This window comes from Vicia villosa, linkage group LG5 (genome assembly GCF_029867415.1).
Source record: "Vicia villosa cultivar HV-30 ecotype Madison, WI linkage group LG5, Vvil1.0, whole genome shotgun sequence".
Lineage (NCBI taxonomy): Eukaryota > Viridiplantae > Streptophyta > Magnoliopsida > Fabales > Fabaceae > Vicia > Vicia villosa.
In genome coordinates this window covers 50,302,966-50,314,990 of record NC_081184.1, presented here as the reverse complement: position 1 = coordinate 50,314,990, position 12,025 = coordinate 50,302,966, and the positions used below count along the sequence as shown (strand labels likewise).

The 12,025-nt window shown below is 36.2% G+C and overlaps 1 long non-coding RNA gene across 1 annotated transcript; it reads left to right on the top strand.

The window, feature by feature from the left end:
• Positions 1-4,329: 4,329 nt before the first annotated feature.
• Positions 4,330-5,676, top strand: LOC131606610 (uncharacterized). The gene is made up of 3 exons (XR_009284915.1): positions 4,330-4,434; positions 4,618-4,846; positions 5,479-5,676. It is a non-coding gene; the product is annotated as an uncharacterized LOC131606610 (long non-coding RNA).
• Positions 5,677-12,025: the final 6,349 nt, after the last annotated feature.

The following is a 12,025-nucleotide window of genomic DNA, read 5'->3' as shown; positions in this document are numbered from 1 at the left end:
CCTTTAATTTCCGTAATATTAATTGCTGTGGTTAGTAAATTAGGGAGTGCAAGATCATCAATCAAACGTTAGATCACTAACAATACAAGATTAAATATTCGAACTGAACCACGTGATTGTCGCACCCACACACCTTTAGGGTAATCCCTCTTGTTGCCTTTGTTGCCTGTTGCCTTATAAATATGTTGCCTAAAAATAGTCAAGTCCCTCGATTCCGAGGATACCTAAAGCAATGTTGCCTGTTGCCTTCAAAGTTATTGAAACTCCCTCGAGGTTGCCTTATACAGAATAATTGTCCCCAAATTGCTAAGGTATCCTCGCATGATGCCTAAAAAGATAAAATGACTATTATATCCTTCCCTTAGACTACCTGCCTCTCTATGGCATGGGACAGTCTTATGGCGAATGATAACTCGATGACCCTTCAATATCCAATTGAAAGACTTCCTGCCCTCTCATGGTATGGATAGACCCTTTCGCTCGAAAGACTAAAAGAATAATTTTTCAAACTTAGGGTAGTTGCTACTAATTGCTGGCTCTAAAATTCAAAACTCTTTTTCCCACTAATTTTCAAATACTTTTCAAAAAGACTACGCTTATTTACAAGCTAAAGTTCTTCTTCGAAATCTTATTCAAAATCTTTTCAAACAATTCAAAACAAACAAGTGAGCTAAGAAGTTAAGAGCCCATGGATAACCATGGATGCAAAGGGTGCCTTACACCTTCCCTTTGTATAACTAACCACCCGAACTCAAAATCTTTTTTAAAAGGTCTTTTCCTGTTCTTTTAGCCTTTCTATTAAATTGGATAAAATAAAAGTCGGTGGCGACTCTTGCTATCCGCAACATTTCGATAAAGTCAGTTCACCGTATTACACCTATTCACCCAGAGGACCAAGAGAAAACCACATTTATTTTCCCTTATGGAACATTCGCTTACAGACAAATGCCCTTTGGGCTCTGTAATGCACCCGCCACTTTCCAACGTTGTATGATGTCGATTTTCACAGACTACCTCGATGGAATTATGGAGGTATTTATGGAAGATTTTTTGGTGTGTGGATTTGATTTTAAAAACTGCCTTTCAAATTTAGAGAAAATCTTGGAAAGATGTGTGGAAGTGAACCTTGTGTTGAACTGGGAGAAGTGTCATTTCATGGTGAACGAAGGGATAGTCTTGGGACACATCATCTCCGAGAGAGGCATTGAAGTTGACAAGGCCAAGATAGAAGTTATAGAAAACCTAAACCCACCTAGGACCATTAGGGAAGTGAGGAGTTTTCTAGGTCATGCTGGGTTCTACCGACGCTTCATCAAGAATTTTTCCGGAATAACAAAACCTTTAACAAATCTATTGATGAAAGATGTCGAGTTTGAATTTGACCAAAAATGTCTTGAAGCCTTTGAAGTTTTAAAGCAAGCACTGATTTCAGCGCCTATCATACAACCCCCTGATTGGACGCAACCCTTTGAAATCATGTGTGATGCTAGTGATTTCGTTGTAGGAGCCGTTCTAGGGTAGAGAAAAGATATGAAACTACATGTTATTTACTATGCTAGTAGAACCCTAGACGCTGCCCAGCTTAATTATACAACCATAGAAAAGGAATTGCTAGCTGTAGTGTTTGCTATCGATAAATTTCGATCTTATTTGGTTGGAGCCAAGATAATAGTAAACATTGATCATGCAGCAATCCGATACTTGTTAAGTAAGAAAGATGCTAAGCCTAGATTGCTCAAATGGGTTCTCTTACTCTGAGAATTTGACCTTAATATCAAAGATAAAAAGGGAACAGAGAACTTAGTTGCTGACCACCTCTCTAGGTTAGAACATCTTAAACATGAACTAATACCTATAGATGATCACTCTACTTATGAAAGATTAGTAGCTGGGATGAACACAATTGGGAAGGATACCCTGCATACCTCTGGAGAGGAAGCCTATGAGGAAATCTCAACCTTGAACAGCGCATCATGGTACGCAGATATTGTAAATTATCTAGCCGCTGATATCATACCCCCTGACCTAAGTTACCAACAAAAGAAGTTTTTCAGTGATGTTAAACATTTCTTTTGGGATGAACCCTCATATTTAAAAGAGGAATAGACAACATATTCAGACGATGTGTGCCAGAAGAAGAAGTAGGCAATGTCATTGAACACTGCCATGCTGCACCTTATGGCGGACATGCAAGCACGTCTAAGACATGCGCTAAGATCTTCCAAGCAGGTCTTTATTGGCCTACCATATGGCGGAATGTCCACACTTACATTTCAAAATGTGACCGATGCCAACGCACTGGGAACATCTCAAGACGTGACGAAATGCCCTTGATTAACATTCAAGAGGTAGAATTATTCGATGTTCGGGGTATTGATTTTATGGGGCCTTTTCCTTCCTCAATGGGTAACAAGTACATCCTAGTAGCCGTTGACTATGTCTCAAAATGGATCGAAGCTGTTGCATCACCCACAAATGATACCAAGGTAGTTATCAAACTGTTCAAGAATATCATTTTCCCTAGGTTTCACTAGTAAAAAAAATCAATATAATTTTAAAATTTACACCCAATATACTAAAAACGGGTGTAAATTAAAAATGCGGTGGCAATTTTGTAAATAACATGTCATTTTAAACATTATCAGGTGATAATATACACCCTATTTTCTAAAAACGGGTTTAAATTAAAAAAATTATCATAATCAAAGTTCAATTACTCCTTTTAAACAAAAAACGGGTGTAAATTTATATAAAAAAATTTTTGTTTAAATTTATAATTCAAAATATATAACCTATATAACATATTAATAAATAAATTAATGAATAAATATTAATGGGTCTAAATTTATTAAGTAAATAAAATAGTTTAAAAATTATACAAAAACTCTTTAGTAAGTGAAACATTATCTTTAAACATAATTCTTTAAATTTATTAACATAATAAAATACTTTCTCATTTTCTATTCAACTCTTTCATGAAACTCATTTTCAACTCTTACAGAAAACCCATTTTTCAATCTAACTCTGTTCCACTAATGCATTTCGCGCTGCTTCAGAAAACCCATCTCTCGATTCACCTTTCCTTATCCCCCTTTCAATCCTTCTCCTCGACAGTTTCTGCTTCTTTTTTACCTATTCTCATTCTCTACTCCAAAGCTTCGATCTCTTGTTCTCTGCCTCTGCTCCGAAACTTGTTCGATTTCACATTCCTTCACCCACTTTTTCAGCAGTCATTCACCAAGGTGTAATAGCTGACGAAGGTGAACCCTAATCCCCTATTTCATTCTCAGCATAATGTATTCCTCTTCTAAGTGTTTCTGTTGGTTCTAATCGGAACCCTAACTTTTTCGGTATTCAATGGGTATAGATGAAGTTGAGCTTGATATGGATGAGAGAGAGGATGGAGAAGAATTGGAAGAGGGAGGTGGAGATATCGACAAGGATGGTGAGGATTGTTCCGAATTTTTGTATATTCGCTGTTTACCATGTGGCTGGAGGTAAGTTTTTAGAATACTGGGGATTTCAAATTAGGGTTTCCTATGTGGCATTGTTTGATATTGGTATGAACTAGTGTTAAGTGCTAGAAAGGAAAACAAATTTGGAATAATATTTTTCCGACTTTGTCGTGTTTTTGGGAAAATACTCAGATGAACTGGGGTTAGGCTGTTTGGTAGTTTCGTATGGAAATTGTGATGCTTATTTTCGAGTTATGTTTTAGTTAGTTCAAATGATGACGGTGTAACTTTTCTTTTCCATGTTTCCATTGATTAAGATATTTCATTTTGTTTTATTTTCCGATGGGCGAGATTAAGATGGAAGACATATCGCTACCGACGCAAGGAAGGGATCCACGCAACCGCCAGAGTTTGGTGTTGACCAGGTACACCGTGTGTTTTCTTCATTTTTTATAATAGTTTTGTGCTTCATAACTGAGTGTGGGTTTTTGGTTGGAGCAGGAGCTTGTGAAGAAGGAATGCTAGTCTCTGAATAAATGCGGTGTTAGGTGTTGGGGAGTCTTGGAAAAGTAATGCTCTTAATCACAGCGTTGTGCCTGCTGCAAGTCATGGAGTTCAGAATGGGTACAGTGATGAATATATACTCAACTTTTCTCTTTTAATATTTTGATGCAAAAGAATAATTGATTAACTCTCATACTATTATTATGCAGGTTCTGAAGTCTACTTATATGACAAGTCTACTTATATGACATAGATTAGGAACTCACCTTATGTTACAAGGTGAGTTAAAATGTTACGAAGAATTGCCTCTGCTGACCGTGTCGTTTCCTTCGTCGCCTTGTTCACCGCTGTTCGTAATCCTTCTGATGCCGCTGATTGCGACGAGTTCCTCGACCATTTCCTTCATTTCCTCCTTGTTGCTATGGCGGCGGCTGATAAGACTGTTAGATTCAGAGCCTGCCAGATTTTCTCAGAGGTAACGGATTGAGCTAAGTTCAACTTAATCATTTTTTGTGTTATTTTAGTGTGTTAGGTTTTACATTTGAACATTTAATTTCTGCAACTAATGTGTCATTGAATTGTTGAGTTTGAAAGAAATATTACGGTTATAACTTATGAACATTTAATTTCCTCGATTATTTTGGTTGTGATTTTGTAGATAATATTGCGGTTACCAGATGATGCAGAAGTGAGCAATGACCTATGGGACGAGGTGATAGAGGGCATGAAGGTTAGGGTACGAGACAAGATCTATTTGGTGCGTACGAGACAAGATCTATTTGGTGCGTACTTTTGCGGTTAGGGCACTTTCACGTTTCGTGAATGACTCTTCTAATGTTGACATTCTTGATTTGTTCCTTGAGATGCTTCCTTTGGAGCAAAATGCGGTGAGTGTCCCAATTGAATCAATCAATTTTGTTTCCTTTTTAATTTCCCCCATGCCTGTGCTGTTTTCTGTGTATTGTAATATTGTACTTATGGTTATTGCTTCTGCCTCTGTCTGAACTTTTGGTCATTTCACTATAAAATTCTATAGGACAACGGATTAAGCTCTTCTGTCTTGTTATTTTCCTACTCTGAAACAACTTCATCTCCTCACCATGTGCACCTTTCTAGAGATCCGTTATGCAGCCTTCCAGTGGCCCTTTCTGTGGCTTACTAGCAACCATCGTCATATTGGACATAATTGTCCCTTTAAAGGAATCACTTGTATTTGTTTTAATTGCTTAGATGAGTAATTTGAAGTTTTGGTGGCTAAAGCTTATTTACTTTATTCTAGTAGGTATGAATATTGATAGTAATGTTATAATTATGTTTGTCTCTATATTAAAATTCAGCTTTCATGATTCTTTTACTTGTAAGTATTCAAATGCTATCTATCCTTTTGTTTTGAAACTATTACTATTTTGAACTTTCAAAAATTTATGTGATCATATTAGATTAAAATAAATAAAATATATTGTTATAGAGGCATGAGATGAAATTATGATAATGTTTGACATTTGAAAGCTCTGTTTAGGTGCTATGAGATCGACTGGAGATCAAGGATTATAACTGTGAAGGAATCATATGTAGTTTTGGATAAACCTGCTGGCACTTCAGTATGTAATCAGTCTTACACTATGTACTCAGAAATAGTTATTAATCTCGTATAGGATTCTTATAGAATTGTTTTTAAATTTTAGATAGTAAACAACAACAGTCGTAAGTCCTGTCATTTTCATATCCAATGGACATGTTCTACATTGCATGAATAATTAATTGTCATCTGAATTCAGCTTATTGGTTATTATGATGATGGGTTCTAACAGAAATTCAAGCCAGTAGGAATTAGATTTTGAAGAAAATGATGTTCAGTGCTTCTTGTCAAGTTAGATTAGGTTGGTCAGCTGTAATATATTTTAGGAGATAGCATGAAACATGAGAAGAAAATAAACCAAAGTTGTACACCCAGGCTTCCTTAATTATCACCTAACTGAGAAGAGGAATTCTTCGCGCTATGAAGATATAGAGCACCTTTTCTTATCTTCTCTGTTTCGAAACGGATTTGCATGCGGCATGTGGCTGGATTGGTGCGACATTTCTCTTTAAGTTTAGTTATACACATTAAAAAAACTAAGAAATCTTGAGTCATGAATACTAATTATAAAATTACTGAAACAACTAATAAATATTTTGTAATGCATGAGTGAAAGTTGCAAGTGGGTTGAAATGTTTGAAGATGTTAGAGTTGTCGTCTTTTGCGTTTCCCTAAGTGACTACGATCAGTTAACTCTTGCCCCAGACATCAACGGCAACGGAACACTTCTCCAAAACAAGATGATACAAAGCAAGGAGCTTTTCGAAACAATAGTGAGACACCCTTTTCAAAGGCACCCCTTTAATACTAGTTCTTTGCTTGTGAAGACTCACAATGTAAGTTTCCTGCTTTTAGTCTTTTTGCTCTGATAATGATTTAGGTTATTAGCTTAAAAGTAATTTGTAACATGTTCTTCTGAGTTCTGAGCACTTAGACTTGGTTATAGACTTATAGTTGATCTCATGTTTATAGCTTAAGAAAGGTAGAGACTAGAGAAGATACTTAGTTTTGATTATTTTTAGCTGTATTCCTGCGGCTAGAGAAGGTGGGTTATATGCTTTGATTATTTTTAGTTGATCTCATGTATGTATGGTTCTTTCTGTTTGGACTTTTCTGTTGCGTTAGTCCGGTAGCTGAAATTAGGAAGTGGATGGTTTTGAGGAGGATGTTATTTAGTTAGACAGTTTAGTAGTTAATTGTTACTGTCAATTGAGAATGGCTTAGCGAAACTCATGTTGAATTGTTTAGTGTGCATGCTTGGTTTATGCATTGATTGAATTGGCTTTTGGAATGAAGTATATGGTTGTTTGTGTAGCTGGCATGAATGGTGGCAGGTTTGTGATGGTGGCATAGTTGCTTGGAGTTGGCTATTGAGCATTAGTTGTTGAGGCTTGGAGGTATCAGGTGTTTTTGTGTTAATTGGAGGTATGAGGTATTGAGCATAGTCGCGATATATGAACCTGTTGGTTATTATTGTGTATGGTTTGTGATATGTTTTGGTTCCATGCCTTTTAACTCATGCAAAATAGGCTGGTTTTTGGTGTTTGAATATGCAGGTTAGCAGGAAGATTCTGGTAAAAAAGTGATAGATGTTTTTCATCATTTTACCAAAAATTAATCTTTTGTCTTTTATTTTCATTCTGGCACACCTAATGAAAAGCATATATATATATATATATATATATATATATATATATATATATATATATATATATATATATATATATATATATATATATATATATATATATATATATATATATATATATATATATATATATAAAAGATAATGTGAATTATCATTGTTTCCTTTAACTAATGTTTCTTATATTTATTGTATGTTTTATTCTTTATCATCTAACACTGATTTTTTTGTTGTTGTATTTTATAGTGTCTTTTTTTTGCAGAAGATAATTTTCATCTCCTTCCTGCATTTAATGATTTAAAACGTCTTGATGTGAGTTTTGGATATGTTATTGGTTATACAAATGCATTTCTAATGGAATTTCTGAAAAAGACTCCAAAACTTGAAGCACTTGAGATTCCTAATGTATGTTTATATATCTTGTTTCAATGCTTGCATTTGCCGTGTTTTTTAAGGTAGGTTAGAAGAAGTACTATTTTTGTTCATTGACTTGTTTATTGGTATTTATTCAGGGATTTGATCCAATCATTTGCATGGAAGGTGGAGAGTGGATATTGAATTCAGTGCCTTATTGTTTCAAAACTTGTCTCAATTTATTTTCCTTTGCTAATTTTGATGGAGATGAAGCTGAAATTCAATTCCTGAAAATTATATTAGAAAATGCCCCAATTTTAAAAAACACTCATATATATGGTTCTGACAGTCTATTAGCTGATTTGAAGAAGAAGACTGCTGATGTTTGCAACAGAATGGAGTCTATGGGTCTAGAAAATTGGAACATAGCGTGAAATCATGAAAGAATGGGTGTAACTTTTGGTTTTTTGTGTGACTGCTATAGTTTTCGGTTGTTTTGACCTAGGAAGGTATTCCTTGTACCTAACTAATACCTTTTCCTATTATTTTGTAGTTCTGTTAGATTATTTTAGTTATTTTGTTCATTTGTTTTTTAGAGATGCTTTTATTTATATAAATATATTTGTTTTTTTTAATAAGAGAATATCTTTTGTCTTTTATTTTCATTCTGGCACACCTAATATGTTGGTCAATCTTCCAGGGTTGTTGCTACTGCAGTTACTTACATAAGGCGTGTTTACACAAGGTATCTCTGGTGCTTCGATTCCGGCCCAAGGGCTTTTGGGCTTCAGGTGTTTTCTCTTACTATCTTCCAAGGTTCTAAGGAGGAGATCATCAATTCAATATCTGCAGCAGGATTCCAGTTCATCTGTTCCGATTTCTGTGAACCCAAACATGAATTTTCATGTTCGATTCTTTAGAAGCCACGAGTATCCGCGACATCAGCAACAGCAGCAACAGTATGGTTCTCTTCTTGCATTTCCTGTGTTCGAAAGAGGAAGTGGAACATGTCTAGGTGTCATTGAGTTTGTTATCGCCAATCAAAACCTCATCAATTATCGTCCACAACTCGATCATCTCTCCAATGCTCTCGAGGTTTGTAGTTTCTCAATTAATTGCATTAGTACTAGTTTAATAATATTACCGTAATTTAAAACATGTGATTGATGGATCTATCTATCTTTGGTGCAGGCTGTTGATTTTAGAAGTAGCCACAACATGAATATTCCACCAGCAGTAAAGGTAAGGATGCATTCCATCATTCATCAAATCAATACTAGATTCAATTCTTGACCTAATTGTTTTACATATGATAATGAATAATTAGATTTTTGAGGAGTTGTACGAAGCAGCGGTGAATGAGATCGTAGAGGTGTTGGCGTCTGTATGCAAGACTCGCAATTTGCCACTAGCGCTAACATGGGCTCCTTGCATACAACAACAAGGAGGAAAAGGTACTACCGGTGGTGGTGGATGCAGTGTTTCGATTACAGTTCCAACGGATCAGATGAACAATAATAATCGTATGATGATGAGTTGCATATCGACTGTTGATTCAGCTTGTTATGTTGGTGACATGGAGATGTTAAGATTTCAAGATCAAATGCAAATGGTTGAAGAGGATAAAGACATAGAAATGTTGCCAAAACAAAAATAAAAGAAGAAAACTTATATATGAAGAAAGTGTTATGACTTAGTTAAAATATGATTTTTATGTGTATGATTTTAGAGTACTTGAAATATTATGACTGCACATGATTTTGTATACTTTTTGCCTAATATTAAAAATATTTTGACTTAGTTAAAATATAATTTTTATGTGTATGATTTTATAGTATTTGCAATATTATGACTAAAAATGAAATATAACTAAATGGTGTATATGAAATAGGGTGTAAATAGATTTAAATATAATATAATTGTTCATTCATAAATGGAGTATTTACACCCAATTTTTATTAAAATAGTGTAATTAAGAACGTATTTACACCCGATTTTTATTAAAACAGGGTGTAATTAAAACGTAAGTACGCTCAATTACACCCGATTTTTATTAAAACAGAGTGTAATTAAAACGTAATTACGCTTAATTACACCCGATTTTTATTAAAATATGGTGTAATTAAAACGTAATTACGTCCAATTACATCCGATTTTTATTAAAACAGAGTGTAATTAAAAACGTAATTACGCCCAATTACACCCGATTTTTATTAAAACAGGGTGTAATTAAAAACGTAATTACGCCCAATTACACCCGATTTTTGTTAAAATAGGGTGTAACGTAGAACGTATTTACACCCGATATTTTTAAAATAAGGAGTAATTACGAACGTATTTACACCCGTTTTAAACGGGTATAAAACGGGTGTAAATGCGTTAGACATTTCTCACCCTGTGGATATACACCCGATTTTTATTAAAAATAATGGGTGTAAATTTAATAAAAAACGGGTGTAAATTAATATTTTTGCACTAGTGTTTGGAACCCCGAGGTTAGTCATAAGTGATGGAGGATCGCACTTTATATCTAAAATATTTGACAAGCTTCTAAGTAAGTACGGAGTAAAACATAGAGTAGAAACACCATATCACTCGCAAACCAGTGGCCAAGTGGAAGTATCGAATAGGGAAATTAAGCAGATCTTTTAGAAAACTGTATCATTGTCTAGAAAAGACTGGTCAGCGAAACTTAGAGATGCTCTGTGGGCTTACCGAACGGCCTATAAAACCCCTATTAGAACAACCCCTTATCAATTGATCTACGGAAAGTCCTGTCATTTACCTTTCGAATTGGAACATAAAGCCCATTGGGCAATTAAGGCCTTGAATTTAGATTACCTAAAGGCCGGAGAGAAACGGATCCTGGACATTCACAAGTTGGAAGAGCTTCGCTTGAATGCATATAAGAATGCCATCATATATAAGGAAAGAACCAAGATACGGCATGATAAGAAGATCATAAAGAAAGATTTCAACATTGGTGATCCCGTTCTCCTGTTCAACTCAAGATTACGACTTTTCCCTAGTAAGCTTCGCTCACGATGGACAGGTCCATTTGAAGTATCAAAAGTTCTAAGGTCAGAAGCAGTGGAAATTAAAAATGATTCATGTGCTCCGTTTATGGTAAATGGACAAAGATTGAAGTTATACAAAGGGGGCGATCTGTCCGTTGGTTACTCTAGTCATATTCTGATAGACCCACCAATACCTACATGAATTAAGATCTAATCGTCAAGCTAATGACGTTAAACAAGCGCTGCATGGGAGGCAACCCATGATTTATTTTTACTTTTATTTTTGTTTTAGTATATATATTTTATCTGGACTAATTTCTCATGTTTTTTATTTTCAGGATGAATTACCTCGATGGTATGGTTGTGATTTTCAGGGATAAAGCACAGAAAGCCCGATTTGCTGCTTTATATGCTAGACCTATGGTACCTACTAGGTACCCCGATCAGAGCTGCATGGGAGCACTCGGGATTGAGCCGAGTATCAGGTATCTGTGCAACCAACTGGGCTGGAATGATTATGCTGATGATGTCCACAAGACCTAAAGGAACCTTACTCTGGAGTTCCTTAGCTCCTTAGATTATAACCCATGGGTGGGTGAAGGAGATGGCCGAGGGCAGATTAACTTCAGATTGTTTGGCACTAAGTACACCCTGAACATCAAAGAGTTTGGGGATTTACTTAGTTTCCAAACTGGACCGACCGCCATCACTGAGATGCCATTGAATTACTTGTTGAGCAGAGATATTGACAAATTCTGGCAGGTCATTACTGATGGAGCTAGCCTTGACCCTTCTACCCAGCTGTCAAGAAAGATCCACAATCCAGCTTTCCGGTACTTTGAGATGATCCTTTGTCACACATTCCTTGGGAGGAGCTATGGTGACCACCTAGTCACTGCTGAGGAGGTCCTATTCCTATACTGTGCCAGCTAGTCTAGACCCTTCGCTAGTGGAGGTTTTCTGATAGAGAGCTTAGACCAGACTGTCAGATCCACTGCAGGATTCATACATTCCGGAGGGAATGTGACGCAGATAGCCTCTGCTCTGGGCTTAGACAGGATGTTATTTCAGGTGGCTCCATACTGTGGGTATACCTTTATGGATCTAGATTTCTGTATGGATCGTGGACTCACGAGGAGGGCCTCCTTCCATCCATATCAGTATAGGTTACTCATCAACGATCAGACGATTTACACCTTTACCTTGCCAGACCCTCAGATGACATGTGTCTCCAACCCTGCTAACTGGAACTATTCTGTGGAGGGTTGGGGTGAGACATCGTATTCTACTCCTGAGTACACTCCTGGCCCTGAAGACCCCATTCCTGAGTACACTCCTGGCCTTGAGGACCCCATTCCTGAGTACACTCCTGGCCCCGAGGATCCCGTTCCGGAGTACACACCCGGGCCCGAGGTTGTGCACACTACTGTTCTTACTAACAACCTCAATTTGCAGGAACCTGACATTCGCA